Source organism: Phacochoerus africanus, chromosome 2 (genome assembly GCF_016906955.1).
Source record: "Phacochoerus africanus isolate WHEZ1 chromosome 2, ROS_Pafr_v1, whole genome shotgun sequence".
Classification (NCBI taxonomy): domain Eukaryota; kingdom Metazoa; phylum Chordata; class Mammalia; order Artiodactyla; family Suidae; genus Phacochoerus; species Phacochoerus africanus.
Genome location: NC_062545.1, coordinates 92,373,474 through 92,397,854, shown reverse-complemented (window position 1 = coordinate 92,397,854; position 24,381 = coordinate 92,373,474). Strand labels below are relative to the sequence as shown.

Genomic DNA, 24,381 nt, shown 5'->3' with positions numbered 1-24,381 from the left:
TCTCGCTATGTGCTGCTTTTTCCCACTTGCGAAAACAAGGCATTTTCATGCCACATCAGGGTTCTCCACAAAGGAGAACACTTTTGAAGTGCTTTTCAAGCAATGGAAACTTCCTGCACCAAAACAGTGCAAAGAGAGCATTGGGAACACATGGGCTCATTTGTCCTAGGTATAGGGGAGGACTACGTGGCAAAAAGGCAAGTGTTGCTTTCCCAAGCATACACACATTAAGTCTTTGTTTTTTCACTGATTTTAATATACTTTTCAAATGAGGAAGCCTCTATACTCCTGTTCTGTGGAGTTTGTGAGATGACCATTCTGCCCTTGATTGCTCTAGAATTTTTCTGTGCTTCTTTTCCCCATACTTGAAAAGAAGGCATGTTCATTGCCAAATCAGGCCTCTCCACATAGAAGAACACATCTGGAGTGCCTTTTAAGTGACGGAAACTCCCTTCTCCAAAGAGGTACACAGAGAGCATTGGGCAGCATATTGGCTCCTTTGCTTTAAGTACAGCACTGGCCTCATTGGGAGAGAAGCAAGAGTTGTTTTCCTAAGCAAACCCATATTGGAGATGGTGTTGGTTCACTCTGTAAAATGTGCTTTGCAAGGAGGAAACTTCCAGACTCTCATCTTCTGGACATTGTCAGATTTCCATTGGGTGCAGATCACCCTATCTCATTAAGTGTTGCTTTCCATAATTTGAATAGGAGGCATATTCATGTGAAATCAGGCTTCTCCATGAAGGAGAACATGTCTGAAGTGCATTTAAAGTGATGGAAAAACCCTGCACCAAAGCAGGCCACAGAGAACATTGGGCAGAACTTTGGCTCACTTGCCACAGTATAGGTAAGGACAAGTTGGGAAAAGGCAAGTGGTGCTTTCCCAAGCAAGCACATATAGGGGCTGCTGTCATTCACTGAGTCGAATATACTTTGCAAGGTAGAAGGTTCCACACTCTTGTTTTGTGGAGTTTGTTTTGTGGATTTCCAATGGAGGCAGATCACCTATCTCACTATGTGCTGTTTTCCCCACTTCTGAAAACAAGGCATTTTCATGACTCATAAGGGTTCTTCACAATGGAGAACCCATTTTAATTGCCTTTCAAGTGATGGAAACTCCCTGCACCAAAGCACTGCACAGAGAGCATTGTTCAGAACATTGGGTCAGTTGCCCAAAGTATATGGGAGGCCTAGGAGGGAAAAAGGCAAGGGTTGCTTTCCCAAGCAAACACATATTCGGCTGGTATTCACTAAGTTGAATATACTTTGCATATGAGAAAGACTCCATACTCTTGTTTTGTGGAGTTTGTGAGATTGCCATTCTGCCCTGATTGCCCTAGCTTACTTCTGTGCTGCTTTTCTCAAAATTTGAAAAGAAGGCATGTTCATGCTGAATCAGGCTTCTCCACAAAGAAGACCACTTTTGGAGTGTCTTTTAAGTGATGGAAACTCCTTTCTCCAAGCCAGTGCACAGATAGCATTGGGAAATACATTTGCTCATTTCCCTTAATATGACCCTGGCTTCATTGAGAAAGATGCAAGGGATCCTTTCCCAAGCAAACCCACATTGGAAATGGTGCTTGTTCACTCTGTAGAATGTGCTTTGCAAGAAGGAAGCTTCCACACTCTTGTTTTGTGGAGTTTGTCAGATTTCCATTGAGTGCTGATAACCCTAGTTCGTTAACTGCTGACTTTCCCCAATTGTGAAAAGAAGGCAAGTTCGTGCCACATCAGGTTTCTCCACAAAGGAGAATACATCTGAGGTGCTTTTCAAGCAATGGAAACTCCCTCAACCAAAACAGTGCATAGAGAGCATTGGGCAGCACATTGCCTCATTTGCTCTAGGTATAGGAGACCTCAAGCTGGGAATAGGGTTGCTTTCCTGAGCAAACATGCATTTGGGCTCCTGTTTTTCACTGAGTTTAATGTACTTTCCAAAGCAGAACATTCCCCACTCTTGTTTTGTGGATTTTGTGGTATTTCCATTTGCTGCAGATTGCCCTATCTCGCTATGTGCTGATTTTCCCCACTTGTGAAAGCAAGGCATTTTAGTGCCTCATCAGGTTTCTCCACATAGAGAATACATTTTAAATTCTTTTTTTTTTTGTCTTTTCTATGCCCGCACTCATGGGATATGGTGGTTTCCAGGCTAGTGGTTCAATCTGAACTGTAGCCACTGGCCTAGTCCAGAGCCACAGCAACATGGGATCCAAGCCATCTCTGCAGCCTACACCACAGCCTACATCAATGCCAGATCCTCAACCCACTGAGGAAGGCCAGGTTTCAAACCTGCAACCTCATGGTTTCTAGTCATGGCACCTCAGTGTTCTCCACAAAGAGAACATGTTAGAAGTAACTTTCAAATGATGGAAGTTCCCTGCACCAAAAGAGTTCACAGAGAGCATTTGGCAGCACATTGGCTCATTTGCCCTAGGTATAGGGGAGGACTAGGTCAGAAAAAGACAAATGTTGCTTTCCCAAGTGGATGAGACATTGGAAATCATTTGGTGGTACCTCCCACCCACAGAAAGAAGCTCCTTGACAATACTCCTGTTTGCTCCTGCCTCTGGTCCAGGCAGTCTTGCTCTTCCCAGACAGCCCATGGAAATCTTAGGCAGCCCTGGAGGTTAGGGGGTGACCTAACATTCAGCTGGTGTTCATTCACTGAGTTGAATATAATTTGCAAAAAGGAAGCTACCATACTGCTGTTTCGTGGAGTTTGTGGTATTACAATTTTGCCCTGTTTGCTCCAGCTTGCTTAAGTGCTACTTCTCCCACTTCTGAAAAGAAGGTAAGTTCATGCAAAATCAGGCTTCTCCACAAAGGAGAACACATTTGGAGTGCCTTTCAAGTGATGGAAACTACCTGCAATCAATCAGTGCACAGAGAGCATTGGGCAGAACATTGTCTCATTTGCCCTATCTATAGGAGAGGCCTAGGTTGGAAAAAGGCAATGGTTGCTTTCCTGAGCAAACCTGCATTGGGGATGGTGTTCATTCACTCCATAGAATGTGCTTTGCAAGGAAAAAGCTTCAAGACTCTTATTTTGTGGAGTTTGTCAGATTTCCATGGGGCGTGGATCACCCTAGCTTGTTAAGTGCTGCTTTTCCTCAATTGTGAAAAAAAGGCATTTCATGCCAAATTTGGCTTCTCCACTAAGTGAAACACATCTGAAGTGCCTTTCTACTGACAGAATCTCCCTGCACCAAACCAGTGCACAGTGAGTATTGGATAGTACAATGGCTCATTTGCCCTAGGTATAGGAGATAACTAATTGGGAAAAGGCAAGGGGTGCTTTTCCAAGAAAACAGGCATTGGGGGTGGTGTTTTCTCACTGAGTGAAATACATTTTGCAATGAGGAAGCTGCCAGATTCTTATTTTGTGGAATATGTGAGATAGCCACTCCACCCTGATTGCCCTAGCTTGCTATGTGCTGCTTTTCCCCAGTTGTGAAAAGAAGACATTTTCATGCCAAATCAGCCTTCTCCACAAAGGAGAACCCATTTGGGGTCCTTTTCAAGGATGGAAACTCGATGCACCATATCAGTGCACAGAGACCCTTGGGCAGAACAGTGGCTCATTTGCCTTGGTATAGGAATGGCCTAGGTGCGAAAAAAGCAAGGGTTGCTTTCCCAAGCAAACCGCATTGGAAATGGTGTTTGTTCACTCTGTAGAATGTGCTTTGCAAGGATGAAGGTTCCAGACTTTTGTTTTGTGGAGTTTGTCAGATTTCCATTTGGTGCTGATTGCCCTAGCTCATTAAGTGCTGCTTTTCCATAATTGTGAAAAGAAGGCATTTTCTTGCCACATCAGGGTTCTCCACAAAGGAGAACATGTTTGAAGTGCTTTTCAAGCAATGGAAACTCCCTGCACAAAAACAGTGCTCAGACAGCATTTGGCAGTCCATGGCTCATTTGCCCTAGGTATAGGAGAGGTTTAGCTTGCAAAAAGGAAAGAGTGCTTCCCAAGCAAATATGCATTGGGGGTGCTGTCATTCACTGAGTTGAACGTACTTTCCAAAGTGGAAAATTCCACCCTCTTGTTTTGTGCAGTTTGTGGGATTTCCACTGGATGCAGATCACCCTATCTTGCTATGTGCTGCTTTTCCCCACCTGTGAAAACAAGGTATTTTCATGCCACGTCATGTTTCTCCACAAAGGAGGACATGTTTGAAGTTCTTTTCAAGTGATAGAAATTCCTTTCACCAAAACAGTGCACAGAGAGCATTGGGCAGCACATTGGCTCTTTTGCCCAAGTATAGGGGAAGGCTATGAGGGAAAATGGCAGGGGTTACATTCCCAAGCAAATGCACATTGGGGCTGGTGTATGTTCCCTGATTTGAATATACTTTGCAAACGAGGAAGCTGCCATGCTTAGTTTTTTGGTTGGGTTTGCATTTAAGTTGTGGGTAATGAATTGGTTAATCTTAGAGTAAGAATGTCAATTGCAAGGGGCATGAAGCTGTATGGGATTACTCTTAGGGATGGGTAATGGTTGGGTTAAGTTAATATTAGTATAGGCTTTATGTTAGGGTTAGGTTAGGGTTAGGCTTAGGGCTAGTGGAAGCATGTGTGAGTGCAAGAGGCCTTTACCAAACAGGTTACAAATTTTTTAAGAAAATTTTCCATTGGAACCTTTTCAAGGAGGGTCATTCCAGGGCATGTATAGGGTTGTGTTAGGGTTAGGGGTTTTTTTTTGGGGGGGGGGTTAGGGTGAGGGTTAGTGTTAGAAATAGTGTTAGTGTATGCATGTGTGAGTGCAATGTTCATGTGCCAGGCTGTATTAGGTTTAGGTTAGGATAAAAGTTAGTGTTGATGTTAGGGATAGGATAAGGATTAGGTTTATTGTTAGGATAAGCATGTGTGACTGCAATGAGCAGGTACCAGAATGGGGCTACAGATTTTCTAAGTCTACCACTGGAGACTTTTCCAATGAGGTCCCTTCCGGGGAAGTGTAAAGGTTAGGTTTAAGGCTAGGGTTAGTGTTAGTGATATGCTTAGAGTAAGTGTTAGGGTTAGGGTTATGGTAAGGGTAAGGTTTAGGGTTAGGGTAAGGGTAAGTTTTAGGATTAATGTAAGCATGTGTGAGAGCAAGAGGCATATACCAGACTGGCATTACACATTTTCTAACCAAATATTACCCTGGAGTCTTTTTCTAGGAGGATCCTTCCAGGGCAGTGACACATGGTGGTGCAAGAGCTAGAGATGTTTTAGGCTTAGTGTTTGAGTAAGGTAAAAGTTATAGTTAGGGTGAAGGTAAGGGTAAGGGTTACATTTAGGGTTCGTGTGAGGGTAAGTGTTAGGGTTAGTGTTAACATAAGGGTTGGGGTTAAGCTTAGTGTAAGAATGTATGAGTGAAGCAGAATGAGATTAGGGTTAGGTTTAGGGTTATGGTTATGTTAATGGTTGGGTGAGGGTTAGGGTTAGAGTTATGGTTGATGTTAGCATGTGTGAGTGCAAGGTTTAGGGTTAGGGTTATCATATGTGAGTGCAAGGTGCATGTAGCAGACTGGGTTAGGTTTAGATGTAGGGTTAGGGTAAAGTTAGCTAAAGAGTTAGGGTTAGGGTAAGTGTTAGGGATAGGGTAAAGGTAAGGCTTAGGGTTAGGTTTATGTGTATCTGTAATGGGCATGTTCCAGCATGGGGTTACCAATTTTCTAAGAAAATCTACCACTGGTGCATTTTTCAAGGAGGTTCCTTCTAGGGCATGATTCAGGTTAGTCTTAGGGTTAGGTTTATATTTAGAGTTAGGTTACGGGTTAGTGTAAGGTTTTGGGTAGATGTTAGTGTTAGGGATAGCATAAAGCTTAGGCCTAGTGTTGGGTTAGTGTTGAGTTTAGGGTTAGGGTTTGTGTAACCCTGTGTGAGTGCAAGGGGAATGTATCAGACTAGGATTACAAATTTTCTAAGAAAATCTACCACTGGAGCATTTTTCAAAAAGGGTCCTTTCAGGGCAATGTTAGGGTTAGGGTTATTGTAAACAAATATGTGTTTTAGGGGCTTGTACCAGACTGGGGTTAGTGTTAGGATTAAAGTTAAGTTTAGGGTTAGGGTAAGGTTAAGTGCTTTGTTTAGGGTGAGTGTTTGGCTTATATTTAAGGTTAGGGTTTGGGTTAATGTAAGCATGTGTGAGTGCATGGGGCATGTACTAGACTGGGTTAGGGTTGAGGTTAGTGTTAGTGTTGGGGTAAGTTTTAGGGTTAGGGTTAGGCTAAGGATTAGGGTTAGGGTAAGGGTAAGTTTTAGGGTTAGGGTTGCAATTGGCATATACCAGACTGGGGTTACAAATTTTCTAAGAAATTCTATCAGTGGAGCCATTTTCAAGGAGGGTCATTCCAAGGCAGGGTAAAGGTCAGTGTTAGGGCTAGGGTTAGGGTAAGGGTTAGGGTTGGATTATGGTAAGATTAAGGATAAGGGTAAGTTTTAGGGTTAATGTAAGCAAGTGCAAGGGCAAGGGGCAATTACCAGACAGGTGTGACAATTTTTATAAGAAAATCTACCACTGGAAAATTTTCAGGGAGGATTTTTCCAAGGCAAGTTTAGGGTTATAGTTAGGGTTGGGGGTTGGGTTAGGGTTAGTTCTAGGTTTAGGGTTAGGGATAGGTTGAGGTGTTTTGCTAGGGTAAGCATGTGTGACCACAATGAGCATGTACCATACTGGTGTTACAAATTTTCTAAGAAAATCTACCACTAGAGCCTTTTTCAATGAATCCTTCCAGGGCAGTATAAATGTTAGGTTTAGTGTTATGGTTAGGGTTAGTGTTAGTGTAATTGTTGGTGTTAATTTTATAGTAAGGCTAAGGCTTAGGTTTAGGGTAAGGGTAATGGTAAGTGTTAGGGTTAAGGCAAAAATTACCATTAGGTAAGAGTAGATGTTACTTTTAGGTTTTGGGTAAGGGTAAATGTTAGGGTTAGTGTTAGTGGAAGGGTTAAGGTTAGAGTTAGGGTTAGAGTTAGGGTTAGGTTTATGGTAAGCATGTGTGAGTTAAAGGGGTATGTTGTACCAGACAGGAAATTCAAATTTTCTAAGGAAATCTACCAATGGAGACTTTTTCCACTAGGTTCCTTCCAGGTCATGGTTAGGCTTAGTGCTAGGGTTAGGGTTATGTTTTGGGTTAGGGTAAGGTTTAGGATTAGCATTAGTCTAAGTGTTATTGTTAGGGTTATGGTTAGGGTAGGGCTACAGTTAGAGTTAGGGTTAGGTTTAAGATTAGGGTTAGTGTAAGAATGTGTGTGTTCAAGAGTTAGAGTTAGGATAGGGTTATTTTAGAGTTAGTGCAAGCATGTGTGATTGCAAATTTCATGTACCAGACTGGGTTAGTGTTAAGGTTATGGTTAGGTTAAGTTTAGGTTAAGGTTGGTGTTACTGTAAGGGTTAGAGTTAGGGTAAAGTTAATGGTTATGTTTAGGGTTAGGGTAAGCATTTGTGACTGAAATGGGCATGTTCCAAAGTGGCATTACATATTTTCAAGGAAATTTATCACTGGAGCCTGTTTCAAGGAGAGTCCTTCCAGGGAAATGTTAAGGTTTATATTAGGGTTAGGGTTATATATATGGTTATGTTAAGTGTTAGTGTTAGGGTTGGGAAGGGTTAGTTTTAGAGTTAGTGTAAGAGTTATGCTTAGTGTTATGGTTAGGTTTGCATTTAGGGTTAGGTTAAGAGATAGGGTTAAGCTTACTGTAAGAATGTGAGTTCAAGGCACATGAAGCAGAATGGGATTAGGGTTAGGGTAATGGTTGGGTTAGGGATAGAGTAGGCTTTGTGTTAGGGTTAGGTTAGGATTAGGCTTAAGGTTAGTGTGAGAATGTGTGAGTGCAAGAGGCATTTATAAGAACAGGGTTACAGAATTTCTGAGAAAATTTACCACCGGAGGCTTTTCAAGGAGCATGGTTAGGATTAGGATTAGTGTTAGGGTTATTTTTGGGGCTAGGGTAGAGTATAGGGTTAGGTTTAGTGTGAGTCTTAGGCTTAGAGTTAGAGTTCATGTAAGCATGTATGAATAGGGTAAGGGTAAGGGTTAGATTTAGTGTTAGGTTTAGGGTATGTATATGTGACTGCAATGGGCATGTTCCAGTCTGGGGTTACACATTTTCTAATAAAATATATCCCTGGATCATTTTTCAAGAAGTTCCTTCCAGGACATGGTTAGGGTTAGTGTTTGGGTTAGGACTATGGTTAGTGTTAGTTTAAAGTTCGGAGTTAGGTTTACCATAAGGCTTAGGATTAGTGTGAGCATTAGTGTCATGTTTAGAAATACGGTAAGGTTTAGGGTTTGTTTTAGTGTAAGAATGTGTGAGTACAAGGGACATGAAGCAGAAGGGGATTAGTGTTAGCATTAGCGTTATGGTTTTGTTAAGGTTAGGGTTAAATTAGTGTTAAGCTTAGGGTTAGTGAAAGCACATGTCAGTGCTATGGGAATGTACCAAACTGTGGTAACAAATCTTCTAAGAAAATCTACCCCTGGTTCCTTTGTCACAGAGAACCCTTCCAGTGCACTTTTTGTGTTAGTATTAGGGTCAGGGAAAGGGTGAGGGTTAGGTTGATAGTTATGTTTAGGGTTAGGATAAGGTTAAGGGCAAGGTTTAGAGTGAGGGCTTGGGATAGAGTCACGGTTAGGGTTAGTGTAAGCATGTGTGAGTGCAAAGGGCATGTACAAGTCTGGGTTATATTTAGGGTAAGTGTTAGGGTTGTGGTTAGGGTATGAGTTAGGGTTACATTAGGATAAGTTTTAGTTTAAAGTTTAGGTTAATAATGTGTGACTGCAATGTGCATGTACTAGGCTGGGGTTACAAATTTTCTAAGAAAATCTTCCACAGGAGGCTTTTCAAGGAGGGTCCTTCGAGGGCAGTGTAAAGGTTAGGCTTAGGGTTAGGGTAAGTGTTAGGGTTAGGATTAGAGTAAGAGTAATTGTTAGCATTAGAGTTAGGTTAAGGTTCACAAATAATGTAAGCAATTATAAGTGCAAAGGGCATGTGCCAGACTGGCGTTACAAATTTACAAACCAAATCTACCATTGGAGCCTTTTTCTAGGAGGGTCCTTCCAAGGGCAGCCACACAAGGTGGTGAAAAACTTAGGGTTGTGTTAGGGTTAGTGTTAGGGTCAGAGTAAAAGTTAAGTTTAGGGTTAATATAAATGTAAGGGTTAAGTTTAATGTGTGGGTAGGAGTAAGTTTTAGGGTTTTTGTCAGTGTAAGTGATAGGGTTGGACCTAGGCCAAGGGTAAGCTTGTGTGAGTGAAAGGCTTTGGGTTAAGGTTAAGGTTAGTATTAGGGTTAGGTTTAATTACGGGTTAGGGTAACAGGGTTAAGGCCAGCATGTGCGAGGACAAGGACCAGACTGGCATTACAAATATTGAACAGACTGATCACTAGAAATGAAATTGAATATGTCATAAAAACACTCCCTACAAATAAAAGTCCAGGACCAGATAGCTTCACAGATGAATTCTACCAAACATTCAAAGAAGAACTTATACCCACCCTCCTTAAACTTTTTCAAAAGGTTGAAGGAGGAACATTCGCAAAGACATTCTATGATGCCACCATAACCCTAATTCCAAAACCAGACAAAGATACCACCAAAAAAGAAAACTATTGGCCAGTATCTTTGATAACTATAGACACAAAAATTCTCAACAGAATTTTAGCCAACTGAATCCAACAACATATCAAAAAGATCATACACCATGACCAAGTGGAATTCATCCCAGGTTCATGAGGATGGTTCAATATAACCAAATCAATCAACATCATATACCACATTAACAAAAGAAAAGTCAAAAACCACCTGGTCATCTCAATAGATGCAGAAAAAGCATTTGACAAAGTCCAACATCCATTCATGATCAAGATCCTCGCCAAAGTGGGTATAGAGGGAATATTCCTGAACATGATCAAAGCCATTTATGAAAAACCCACAGCAAATATAATACTCAATGGAGAAAAGCTGAAAACCTTCCCACTAAAATCTGGAATGAGACAAGGATGCCCACTCTCACCACTATTATTCAACATAGTATTGGAAGTCCTAGCCACAGCAATCAGACAAACAAAAGAAATAAAAGGCATCTACATAGGAAGAGAAGAGGTAATGCAGATGACATGATACTATATAGAGAAAACCCCAAGGACTCAAGCCAAAAATTTCCTGAACTGATCAGCAAATTCAGCCAAGTAGCAGGATATAATATTAACATTCACAAATAAATTGCATTTCTGTATACTAACAATGAAATATTAGAAAAGGAATACAAAAATACAATACCTTTTAAAATCACACCCCCAAAAACTCAAATACCTTGGAATAAACCTGACCAAGGAGGTGAAAGACTTACATGCTGAGAGCTATAAAACATAAATCAGGGAAATCAAAGAAGATACAAATAAATGGAAAGATAGCCAATGCTCCTGGGTGAGAAAAATTAATATTGTAATAATGGCCATACTACCTAAAGCAACCTACAAATTCAATGCAATCCCTATCAAATTACCCATGACATTTTTCACAGAGCTAAAATAAACAATCCAAACATTTATATGGAACCACAAAAAACCCAGAACTGCCAAAGCAATTCTGAGGAACAAAAACCAAGCAGGAGGCATAACTCTCCCATACTTCAGGCAATATTACAAAGCCACAGTCGTCAAGACAGTATGGTACTGGTACCAAAACAGACATACAGACCAATGGAACAGAAGAGAGAACCCGGAAATAAACCCTGACACCTATGGTCAATTAATCTTTGACAAAGGAGCCAAGAACATAAAACGGGAAAAGGATAGTCTTTTCAGCAAGAATTGTGGGGAAACCTGGGCAGCTACATGCAAATCAATGAAACTAGAATACACTCTCACACCATGCATGAAAATATACTCAAAATGGCTGAAAGACTTAAGTATAAGACAAGACATACCATCAGACTCCTGGAAGAGAACACAGGCAAAACATTCTCTGACATCAACCTGAGAAATGTTTTCTCAGGTCAGTCTCCCAAAGCAACAGAAATAAAAACAAAAATAACCCAATGGGATGTAATAAAACTGACAAGCTTTTGCACAGCAAAGGAAACCAAAAAGAAAACAAAAAGACAACTTATAGAATGGGAGAAAATAGTGTCAAATGATGTAACTGACAAGGACTGAGTCTCTAAAATATACAAACAATTTATACAACTCAACAGCAAAAAAGCCAATAACCCAATTCAAAAATGGGAAAAAGATCTGAATAGACCTTTCTCCAAAGAAGATATACAGATGGCCAACAATCACATGAAAAAATGCTCAACATTACTGATTATTGAAGAAATGCAAATCAAAAGTACCACGAGGTACATCCTCACACCAGGCAGAATGGCCATCATTAACAAGTCCACAAGTAACAAATGCTGGGGGAATGTGGAGAAAAGAGAACACTCCTACACTGTTGGTGGGAATGTAGGCTACTACAACCACTATGTAGAACAGTATGGAGGTATCTTAGAAAACTATACATAGAACCACCATATGACCCAGAAACCCAACTTTTGGGCATATACCCAGACAAAACTTTCCTTAAAAAAGACACATGCACCTTCATGTTCATTGCAGCACTATTCACAATAGCCAAGACCTGGAAACAATGCAAATGTCCATGACAGGTGATTGGATTAGGAAGATGTGGTATATATACACAATGGACTACTACTCAGCTGCAAAAGAGAATGAAATAATGCCATTTGCAGCAACATGGATGGAACCAGAGACTCTCATCCTGAGTGAAGTAAGTCAGAAAGAGAAAGACAAATACCGTATGATATCACATATCTGGAAGCTAAAATACAGCACAAAGGAAACTTTCCACAGAAAAGAAAATCATGGACTTGGAGAACAGACTTTTTATTGCCTATGGGGAGGGGGAGGGAGTAGGGTGGATTGGGAGCTTGGGATTATTAGATGCAGACTATTGCCTTTGGAATGGATTAGCAATGAGATCTTGCTGTGTAACACTGGGAATTATGTCTAGTCACTTATGATGGAGTATGATAATGGGAGAACAAAGAATGTATACATATATGTGTAACTGGGGTCACCACGCTGTACAGTAGAAAATTGATGGAACACTGTAATCCGGTTATAAAATAATAAAAATCATTATGCAAATTTAAAAAAAAGAACTTTACATTTGAGAATTTCACTTGTGGTCTAATGGATAAGGATTTGGCATAGTCACTGCTGTGGCTCAGTTTCCAGGGAACTTACACAGGCCACAGCCATGGCCGAAAATTTTAAAAAAATTTTTTTTAAAAATTAAGGAGTTCACCTTGTGGCACAGCAGGTTAAGAACCCAACATAGGATCTATGAGGAAGCGCTTAGATCCCCAGCTTCACTCAGTGGGTTAAGGATCTAGCACTGCTACAAGCTGTGGGGTAGGTTGCAGACACCACAGTGTCTAGCATTCCTATGGCTGTGGTGTAGGTCTGCAGCAGCTCCAATTCAACCCCTAGCCCGGGAACTTCCCTATGTGGTGGATGTGGGCCAAAAACAAACACTGAAAAAACCCAGCCACGGTTTAAGATTGTTGATTATTTTATTTTATTTTATTTTACTCTTTTTACTGTCGCACCCTGAGCACATGGAAGTTCCCAGGCTAGGGGGTCCAATCCGAGCTACAGCTACCTGCCTACACCAGAGGATGCAAGCTGGGTTTACTATCTACACCACAGCAACTGCTGGATCCTGAACCCACTGAGCAAGGCCAGGGATTGAACCCTCATCCTCAAGGATGCTCTTCGGGATCATTACCACAGAGCCATGAGGGGAACTCCAAGTTTGTACATTCTTTTAAAAAGTCAAATAATAAGAAATATTCCAATTACAGGCAATCGACATCTCATTCCATTTGGTAATAACCGAACAGTTGATAGGTACCATTAATTAAAAAAAACAAAAAAAAAACAAAAAAAAAACCTTCATTTAAACTTACACTGGAAAAGTTTTTCTGGCAATTTCAATATCCGAGAAGGTTTACAGTTTTCCAGAAAATTTATAGGCAACAGGCGGCTCCTTTTCCAAGCTCCCAAGGCAGTCTGGGCAGGTTGGGCTTTGCGTGGTCCCAGCTGCTGCAGCAAACACCCTGCAGGAGAGAAAGTGGGCGGGGCCCGAGCGCGTGGGCCGGCCCCTCGAAGGGGCGTGGCTCCCGGATCCTAGGCTTTGCACACACTTTCTCTGAGTGGGCTACTGATGCTGTGTTAGCTTCGGAGTTTTAAATTTCATTTCCTGCAGGTGTCTGCTGGTTCCTCCCACAGCGGCCTTCCCAGAAACCGGTCTCCCTCAGGGCGCAGAGAGAGCCAACCACGGCTGTCCACCGCGGAAAGTCCCTGCGGACAGCTTTGGAGGTGGGAGCCGCTGGCCCCAGGGCCTCAGCGCCGAGAGTGAATGGCTCTGGTACTGAGCCCAGGGAGTCCTCGGCGGTGCCCGAGGCTGCCCGGCCAGGGGCTCAGAGGGGCAACCCCTCCAGGGCATCTGGATCCCATAGAGAAGAGCGGCCCGGACCCCGAGGAGAAGCTGCATGTATGCGCGCGGACAACCGGCACCGAGGACCAGTCGGAGGGCCCAGCGGCTCCGACCTAAGGGGTAGAGCTTCCTGCGGCCCTGAGGACTCCCCGTCCCTGGGCTGAATCTCCACGCGAGGGGGACCCGGGCTCCGCTTCGAAACGGAGACCCCAGCCCGGGCCCAAGGAGGTCGCAGCACCAGGCACCTTCAAGCTCCAGATGGTGCTGGAGAAGGTGAGGTTGAGTGGCCAGGAAATTTCAGAAACTGTGGAGGTAGTGAACAGAGTCTTGGACCACCCGCTGCGGAGGCTTCAGGGCCAGGAGCCAGAGTTCCAAGGCGTCGCACTGCTGTGCACTGAGACCTACTCTGTGTGCTTGAAGGTTAGCTGTCCTACACTACTGCGTTTCCCTAACAAACACCCAACCTCCCAAGGGGACTGGGGAAGTAACTCAGATTTGTTCTTTTGTGGCTTGTGACAACAGCTCTAATTAAAATGCTGTTTTTTAAATTAGCACAACATTGTATACCAACTATCTATTACTTAAAGTAAATTAAAAAACAAACAATGCTGTTTTGTTTTGGCTTCCCATCTAGATTGTAAGCCCCCTTGTCACAGAATGTTTTAGGAAACTTTGAACCCTGTACAGCTGCTCGTTTTATTGGTGTGGACTCAGTGATGTTTGTTTATTGTAGGAAGACCATGTGGTGTTGGTCTTTGGATCTTAAAGTCTTTTAGCACTGAAGACCACTAACATAATTCCATCTAAAACATCTTGAGACCGCCCAGCTAGCTCAGTCGGTAGAGCATGAGACTCTTAAAACATCTTGAAATCTAAGTAACCAAAACATTCAACTGTATGTCTTGAGCATATTACCTAAGTATCAATCAGTTCTATTGTAAGAAGGGTCCAAAGGAGAAAGTTACCAGTTAGAAGAAGAGAACAGTGTCCAATTAGAAGCAGGTTTGTTTGTTTGTTTTGTTTTGCTTTGCTTTTTTAGGGATGCACTTGCAGTATATGGAAGTTTTGGGGCTAGGTGTCAAATAGGAGCTGCACACGGTCACAGCAACTCCTGTTTCTGAGCTACATCACAACTCAGGGCAATGCTGGATCCTTAACCCACTGAGCAAGATTAAGGGTGGAACCTGCATCCTCATAGGTCCTAGTCAGGTTCATTACAGCTGAGCCACACACAACAGGAACTCCCAGAACTACTCTTTTTAAAATCATGCTGATGTCAAAATGAAATTTGTTTTATCTAAAATATGTATTGATTTAAAAAACTGATTATGAAAGGCATACTTGATCATTGTTGTTTCCTTTGCCTTTCCTCCAGCAGGCTCCTGCAGCCCAACAGAACCACCCCTCCTTACCTCCTTCCTCAGCGTCTCCAGTCTTTGCCCTTGCTCCATGTTGATGTCTCTGGTATTCAGAAAAGCATACAGAAGAACAGTAATCCTGTTTATTTATTCAAGGTTATTTTGGTGTATTTTCTTCTGCTGTGCTTACACTTGTATTTCAGAATTGGATTCCAAACTTTATAATTGGTGAGAAGACACTTCTCAGTAATTATTTTACTTGGATTCATATTGACCCATTTCCATTCATGTGTTTTATTGTAATATGATCACATTCTAGGTGAAAATCTGGAAGTTTTCTTATAGAAAGTCCTTGTGAATTTGCCCAACCATAATGTTCTTTTCGTCCATCCCCAGCACCCCACCCCCACCCCCACCTAAGCCACCACCATATTTCACCTGAACTATTGCCCTTCCAATCTCCTTATTTGATTTTTTACAGTAGCTTTACCACAGAAGCCAGAGTAAATTTTTAAAAAAACAAAGCCAGTCATTACTCTCTCCTTAGAACATGGCTTCTCAGTGAACATGGCATAAAATCTGAACTCCCTTTCTCAGACCTACAACTCCTTCCTGAATTTGGCCTCTGACTAATTTCTTCAACTTCATTTCATGTCACTCTTCCCCTTGTGCACATGGACTGATTGTTGCTCTTTGAGCCAAAATTTTAAAAAGACTTGACAGTTCTATGTTTGGAGACAATGTGGAGCAACTGAAACTACATGGATGATGGGAGGATGAGTTGGTACTAAAGTTAAAGGTGTGCTTGTCCTATGGTCCACCAGTCCTACTCTTGGGTGTTTGTCCATTAGAAATGTGTGCTCATGGTCACCAGGAGATGTATATAAGAGTAATCAGAACAGCTTTGTAATAGTTCAACTCAGAATTATTTGTAGTGGTTGAAAACTGGAAACAACCCAAATACTCAACAACAGAACAAATATAATCTATTTTTGTATATTCCATTAATTCAGAGGAATATTACACAAGATGAAAAAGAATACACTACCAATAGAAATAATGATATGGATGAATCCTACAAACAATATTGAATGCAAGAAATCAGATATACGGAGAACCTAGTATTTGATTCAGTGTATATGATTTTCCCAGTCAGGCAAACCTGACCTATGGTGTTAGAAGTCAAAACAGTGGCTACTCTTGATGGAGGGTTTCTAATTAGGAGTGGGAATTCTGCTGGATATGAAAAAGGGGCAGTTTAATTTTTTAATTTTATTTATTAATTTTATGGCTGTGCTCATGGCATGTGGAAGTTCCTAGGCTAGGGGTAGAATCAGAGCTCTAGCTGCCAGCCTACACCAAAGTCACAGCAATGCCAGATCCAAGCCGAATCTGTGACCTACACCACAGCTCATGACTGTCGTCTCCTTAACCAACTGAGGCCAGGAATCAAACCCGCATCCTCATAGAAACTAGTCTCGTTCATAATCTGCTCCGAATCCTCATGGATACTAGTTGAGTTCATGATCCGTTGAGCCATAATGGGAACTCCCAGGAATAGGAGGATTTAGAGTGCCCACAAAGCTTACTGTTCTTGTATTTAGCTATTTTCTTTAAACAAATGCTTCTTGGATTCTTGCAAGCCTTTGGTTAATTTAGAAAGATCTGGGAGTTCCCATCGTAGCTCATCAGAACCAAATCTGACTAGTATCCATGAGGACGCAGGTTTGATCCCTGGCCTTTCTCCATAGGTTAGGGATCTGGCATCACTGTGAGCTGTGGTGTAGGTTGCAGATGAGATTCAGATCCTGTGTTGCTGTGGCTGTGGTGTAGGCTAATGGCTACAGCTCTGATTTGACCCCTACCCTGGGAAACTTCATATGCCGTGGGCCGGACTTAAAAACCAAAAAAAAAAAAAAAAAAGAGAGAGAGATAGAGAAATAAAGATCTGAAACGTTATATTTGACCATATCTTCCAATGTTCTTTTTACTTTTATGGAAGAGTGGACTTTTCTGAAGCTTTTGCTTCATTTCTGCTGAAAGCACTGCAAGTGTTTTGCCCTCATAGTATGTCCTAGGCAGCTTGGGCTCTCATAGTAAAATATCATAGACTGAGATGCATGAACAGCATTTTATTTTCTCACAGTTCTGGAGGCTGGCAGAGCCTGATTAGGGTGCCAGATGGCTAGGTTCTGGTGAGGGCACTCATCTTGGTTTGCAGACAGCCACCTTCTTCCTGTGTCCTCACTGTGCTCCTCGGTGTGTGTGTGCAGAGAAAGTGATCAGTCTCGAAAATACACCAATGCTACCAGCTAGGACCTACCCTCATGATCTCATTTACCCTTCCTCACTTCCTTAAAATCCTGTCTCGAAGTATAGCCACACTTGGTCTTAGGGCCCCAGTATATGATAGGAATTTTGAGAGGACACAGTTGAGTATACAGCATGGTATGTCTCAGTTTGGAATAGCTACATCCACAATCAAAAGACAGTGGACTACCAGGTGCCATGTTGAGTAGTACAGTCTAAGAGCTCTATGTGAAACATACCCCTAATGAGTGAAAGACTTGTCAATTTTTTTTTGTCTGCACCTGTGGCATGTGAAAGTACCTGGGACAGGGGTCGAACCCATCCCACAGTAGTAACCAGAGCCCCAGCAGTAACAATGCTGGATTCTTAACCTGCTGAGCCACTAGGGAACTCCTTATGCATTTTTTATATAGGAAAAATAACCATTTATTATAATGGCTGTAATTATTGTGGTGATCAAGAAGATTCTTTGAAGCTCTTAAAATGCTGTCGTTCAAAGACACTAGGGTAGTTAGTGCATAACTTAGAGCTCATATTCATATGGGTGACTGGCAGCTATAAAGAGAAAGCCCTTGCTTAAGTAGCCAGGAGGTAAGTATGCACATTTTCGAGACCAGTGACAGGAGAGTGGCTCAGTGTATAGCTTGTGACACAAAAGGTAGCACCTTAAATGTCTTTAATTTTATCAGCCTCTTAACTCTGGAAAAAGCTGTTTCAGTTTTTAAGGCTTACATGTTATTTTAAAGTGGTTTTTAAAAATGAGAATAGAACCTATAAAGGGAAGCCTAATATTGCAGGTTAGGATTGACACATACACACTACTCTCTACTCTATATGGAATGGATGAGTAACCAGGGCCTTTTGTATAGCACAGGGAAATAAATCTGCTCACTACTGTGTAATAACCTATATGGGAAAAGAGCCAGAAAAGGAATGAACACATGTATGTGTGTAACTGATTTCCTTTGCTGTACACCTGAACCTAGCATAACATCATACATTTGGCTAATAAAATTTTAAAAATAAGTATAGAATCGATAAACTGAAATCAATGATATTCTTCCATCACCACGCCTCTTATTCCCAGAGAGTATAAATGTTAGGAATGTTGCTTTTCTTTCTTTTTTTTTTTTTTTTTTTGGTTTTAGGGCCGTACCCCTGGCATGTGGAAGTTCCCAGGCTAGTGGTCAATTCAGGGATGTAGCCACTGGCCTAAGCCAGAACCATAGCAAGGTGGGATCTGAGCCCCATCTGCAAACTACACATCTCAAGGCAATGCCTAATCCTTAACCCATTGACCAAGTCCAGGGATTGAACATTTGTCCTTGTGGATGCTAGTCAGGTTTGTTAACCGCTGAGCCACAATGGGAATTCTGGAATCCTGCTTTTTGAAGTAGGATTATAAGTTGAAATTTTAAGGAATAAAATGTAGATCCTCAGGAAATATTCACAGGCAAATATTTCAGTGCTCTTTTTACTGTTTCTTAGATTTCTTCTCCCAATGAATTTGATCTTATGTTCAAACTAGAAGTCCCCCAAATTCAGATAGATGATTATTGCAACAGTGGTGCTCATTATTTTGTGAAGTTCAAAAGAAATCCTGAGGGACATCCTCTGGAACAGTTTTTACAAAAGGAAATATCATCAGCTGCTAAGATGCTGTCCAAGTTTAGGAAAATTATTAAGGAAGAAATTAAAAATATCAAAGGTAAGATATTTGACTTTTGCTTCTCAATGTCCACTTCTCTCCTGATCTTTCTTGATCTCTCTTAGCAAACTGTTGATTACTATCTCCTAGAAACCACTCTTTGCTCTTGATTTTAGTCTACTACATCTTGTGGTAATCTTCCTAAATAGTAATTGGCTCTATTTTGGTCTCCACTAAATACTCACTAAATAAAATTGAGTGGTGATTGAATAAAATTGGTGAGATCCCCTCTTGCAGCTTGAAGCACATAAACACAGATTGTGGTGCTTGCTGTGAAGGGAGTGAGGTGGGAAAAGTGGTGACCTTTCTGGGTGGGTGGTTGAAGAAGGGCCTGAGGCAGAAAAGAGGTTGATCAGCTCAAGGAGCAAAAAGAAGTCCTGTGGACAAGGTGAAGAGTGACATGAGATGAAGCCGAAGAAGTAGCCAGAGGTCAGATTCTGGGAGGACTTGTCGATCCTGGAGAGAAGTTCAGATTTTATGCCACTATCATTGAGAAGCCAGGTTTTAACTGAAGAGTGATATGATCCAGCTTTGTATTTTAGAAAATGTTCTCTGGCTTCTGTGGAGATGATATTATAAGAAGGCAAATGAGCTGAAGGTGGTGGTGATTGAATGGGAGTGGGGTGGGTGCTGGGGATGGAGAGAAGCAGATGCATCCAGGCTGTAGCAGTGCTTGCTTCTGGGTTGAGTGGGTGCTGATGGAGGGCAGAGGTAAAGAAGGCTCCCAGGTGTCAGGGTTGAGCAGCTGTGTGGACTGATCCTGCCATTATCTAAGTCAGTTGTGACTGATGAAGAACATATTTTGGGATGTGAATTGAGAATTTGGCTTTGTATAGGTTAGGTTGCAGATTGCTGTGATGGGCTAAAGCGAATGTGTAGAAAGCATAATGACTTTCAAGTTCATCTATGTTGTCACAAGAGGCAGGATTTCCTTCCCTGTTAAGGCTGAACAGTACTCCAGATTCTCTAGATGCTACAATCCCATTACTAATTCATCCTTCAGATGCCCCCCAGGTTGTCTCCATATATTGGATGTTGTGCACAGTGAACAGTGGTTGCTCCCTGTGTCTTGAGGCTATTGCCTCTGAGTCGAAGATCTCCCCTTATAGGTTAGGCTGTCACTGTGGTCTAAGTCTCCTCTCTCCTCCTGCTGGCTTCCACTTTTTTTTCTTCTATTTTTAGGAATGCACCGCTAAATATGGAGCTTCCCAGGCTAGGGGGTGAATTGGAGGTGCACCCACCGGCCTACACCACAGGTAAACCAATGCCAGATCCAAGCCACTTCTGCAACCTACACCACAGCTTCCAGAAATTCCAGATCCTTAACTCACTAGTGAGGATTGAGATCGAACCTGCATCCTCATGGTTGCTAGTCCAATTTGTTACCACTGAGCCATGATGAAACTCCCTCATTTTCATCTTATACTTTGCACCTTAGAGATCTCCAATTGTAAGTATATTATTTTCCTTGTGTTTTCAGAGAAAATTGGCTTGATAAGCCCTTTCTTCCTTTTTATATATTTAAACATGCCAAGGTCCAGCCCCAGCAGCCAGGGAGTGCCAAAGGGGAGGATGGGCTACAAATGGCGCGGAAAGAATTGGAGCCAACTCCTCAGCTGCATGCTGCAGATGACCCAATTTATTAAATGAAAAGCATCAGTTTTTAATACCCTATCACAATCAGGTTTTGTGTAAGATTTGACATTAACATTTGATTTAAAGCCCTTTTGTTCCCTCCACCTGAGATACAAAAAAAAAAGGTTAGTTAAAACATGTTCCTTTCAACTTTAGATTCTCCTTCAAGATTACAAACTTAAAGTTTCACACCGTATTTTCCTTAAAAGGTCAACAACAGTAGCTATTCTATTCAATATTAAGAACAAAGCTTTAATAAGCAATAAACTATGATACCTAACATTCTTTAACTAAAGGTTTATGTAGTTAATAAAACGCATGAAAGCCTTGGGCTCATGACATTCTTAAAACCACGATTTATTTGGTGCCAGCAAGCTAAGCATTTAACCTATTGTGCTGATTTACGTAAGTTCCAAACCACCAATTTCAATAGAAAGGAGTATTATACCCAAAAATTAACAAATGCCCCCACAAGGGATAAAAGTTACAGGTGACACTGTTATTTGATAAAAAAAATATATCTATTATAGAAAATAGCAATTTATAGGCCAAACAACATTTTTCCCAGCCCCAAATATCTTTTTAAGTAAAGGGACTGAAATCATAAGTTTCCCCTGTATACTCTCACAAAATAGGTGCCATAAATTGTTACTCCAAAACAAAGGCTTTTTCCATTACATTGTTTAAATAACTTCACTCTGTTTTGGTTCAAGTGTTTTATGTACCCAGGGCAAATCTTTAGCAGTAAGAAAGCTGTGAATCAAAGATAGAAAAAGAAGGATAAATACAGAAAAATAGATTAACATATTTTTTAGGGGATATCATTTTTATTTTCCTGGAGCTGATGTCTTTCAAGGGATTGCTCTGCAATCCTTCTTCTTTCTTCAGCTTGTCTGTAGCTCTGCTGACCAGACAAGCCTCATTCAGGTGCCGACTGTGGCTTTGCTTTCTTTACTGGAGCAGCCTTATGGCTCCCGACATAAACAGATACAGGTGTCACTGTGGAGAGGAAGAGAGGAGGTAGCCCTGCAGTTTGCTAAGACTTCTGATTAGCAAACCTAAAGAAGCATCTGTGGATACAGTCCTTGCTTTGGAATTTAAAAGCAGCTGGCCTTCTAGCACCCAGAAAGGCCTGCCCATCAGTCAGTGGCTTGTAGCAAAAGTTAGGAATGGTCTGAAATGAGAGCCCTTTTCCCTGGTACCCAAGCATGCCAAGGAAGGAAGTGGTTTTCATGGTATCTTGATTGTGAAGGTTAACTTAAAGACATCCCTGTAAAAGAGGTGTCAGTGTTACTCACTAGGGCAGTGAAAGATTAGCATGGACCATCCTTCCCCATTAAATCAATGTTTCATCTTTTTCAGAAATGGGTCGTATGAGTGTAGGTCTTGCTCTGTTGGTCCTGTGCCTTTTCCTCCATCACCACTCCTAGGATCAAGGACATGCAGGAAAATGTCATCATGCACACTTCTACAAGTTCACCATCCACAAAGACTTATACTTAAAGCCAGCCCCTTCAAAGGGAATGATTCCCAATATATGAATCACAGATGCCAGCTCAACTGTGAGACCCTCAAATGAACAATGAACGGTAACACCCACGTGGGCCTGTTTGCCATGTCTGACACTCCTGCAGGGACAGAGCTGACCTCTCACTATAACTCCATTGTCTGGGGAATAAGAACACAGTCTGTCAGTATAAAGCCTCCCACGGCAGTGGGTTCCTCAGGGACAGGCCAAAGATCTCAGCATCCTTTTCCTCAGAGGACAAGAGCAAAAAGACCAAGAAGAAAACAAGAAGACTCCTCAGGAAGGGTGAGGGGAAGAAGCAGTCTGAGGATGAGTGCTTCCTCTGGTGAGACAGTGGTCAGCTGGTGCTGTGCGACCACGTGTCCAGCACCAAGTCCTACCACCTGCCATGCCTGGGCCTTGGCAAGCAGCCCTTAGGGAAGCTGGAATAACCTTGGCATTTTTGTGACATGCATGACAAACCTACTTCATTTTGCTACTTTTGTCCCAGTTCTCTTGCAAGGAAAGCCAGGACTGGATGGCCCTCAGCTCCACCCAGGATGGGCAGTCATACTGCAGGGAGCATGGCCTGAGGGCAGAGCCAGCTAGAAGTGCCAAGGCTGGGCAGCCCTGCTTGTAGCCTGCCAAGTCCAAGTTCAGGAGGAAGAGAAGGAGGTGCTGGTGGAGGGTCACAGGAGGCAAATAGCACCAAGCCAGGGCTCCATCAGTTCAGGGGCAGCCTCAAGAGGCTCACCAGTGGGAAGAAGGCTGAGGATTGGGAACTGGCCTTCTGTATGCAGCCAGAAGCCACCATGTCAGATGCACAGGCCTCCTCAGGAGGGAGCACCTCCCACCACTGAGCTGTCTCAGCAGTGCCCACCTGTGCCCACACTGAGGAACTTCCAGCCATGCAGTTCCCTCTGTGCAGAGGACAGAGGCTTCACACATGATCTCTGAATATCAGGGGGATTCTCTCCCATCTTTGTACTTAGGTTAAAGTTATGATTGAAAATTAATTGGCATATGAAATATTTGTATCTCACCTGAAATGTCAGGAGTACTCTTTTTTTTTCCTCTAAGGATCACTATTATTTCTTGAAATTTTTCTTTAATTTTTCTTTTTAGGGCCCCATCTGGGGTATATGGAAATTCCCAAGCTAGAGGCCAAATTGGTGCTACAGCTGTCTGCCTATTCCACAGGCACAGCAATGCAGGATCCAAGTATGTCTTCCACTTACACCATAGCTCATGGACACTGTAGGGTCCTTAACCCACTAAGCAAGGCCAGGGTTCTACAGCACATCCTACTGGATTCTAGTTGGGTCTATAACTCCCTGAGCCACAAGGGGAACTCCCCTATCTCTTGAATATTAATATTGCTACCTGGCCTGCTCACTTGTGGCCATGATTCAGGAGGAGGAACTGGGGTGTGGCCTGGGCAGAGACTCAGACCCTCAATGCCTTGGAAACCATGATTTTGATGACTTGCACTTATGAAACAAATGGTACTAATATTGAGGCAGAATACTAACTCATGGAGCATTGGCTTTGATGCATTCTTCAATATGGCTATTGATTAACATTTGTGGCTTAAGGGCTCCAGGGAGTAACATCCCCACAGGCCTTGTTTACTATAGGGAGTGTACCTACACCCACATGGACATTAATCCCTAATCCCTGTGACTCAGTTTATAGGAAGAAAGGAGGAAAGATGCTATGAGACTTATGGGACATTTCAACCCCTAAGACTCCTATTGGACAAGGACTGATATTGGTAATTGAGTAAGGTCAATAGGAACCACATCTTTCTGGACCCCATGTTGGTACCCCCCCCCCATCTTTAAGGGGGAAAAAACCCTAAAGGACAATAGAGAGTGGGGGCTCTTCTCCCCCCTCCCAGCTGTCCTGGGAGCTGTTTACTTTCCTGTAATAAAGACTTTGCTTGCTTGCTGCCTGTGTGTTCACAGACTTCATTCTTTGACTACATGAGCAAAAAGCCAGATTCTGGTAACATCTTTCCCGAGTCCAGTAACATCTTTCTGGCATCAATGTTAAGATTGCCTCCAAATGCTTATTTTTCCTCCTTGGGAGAAGCAAACTAGGATGCAGGGTTGGGAGCAGTAAAATGTCTAGAAGTCCTGGAATATTCTCTCCAGGGCTCTTGGCTGAGCAGCTCTGCTTTGTCAGCCTTCATAGCACAGGCATGTGGATCTGCCTCCTGATGTTCCTACTAAAGTGTGTGTAGTTTTTCAGTTGACTTTTCTTTACCAGTTTCAGGCTTTTATTCTCAATTTATTCTTTCTAAACTGTTACAAATTAAAAAAACAAAGTCAGTGATGAGCTTGGAAAAAGTTGCTTTTTAAAAGATTTC

General features: G+C 42.2%; 1 long non-coding RNA gene and 1 pseudogene across 1 annotated transcript; both read left to right on the top strand.

Moving 5' to 3' along the window:
- Positions 1-13,248: 13,248 nt before the first annotated feature.
- Positions 13,249-14,082, top strand: LOC125117792 (cyclic GMP-AMP synthase-like; annotated as a pseudogene).
- A 6,143-nt stretch (positions 14,083-20,225) lies between these two features.
- On the top strand, positions 20,226-23,052 carry LOC125117800 (uncharacterized). Its single transcript, XR_007132729.1, has 2 exons — positions 20,226-20,318; positions 21,866-23,052. It is a non-coding gene; the product is annotated as an uncharacterized LOC125117800 (long non-coding RNA).
- The last annotated feature ends 1,329 nt before the right edge of the window (positions 23,053-24,381 follow it).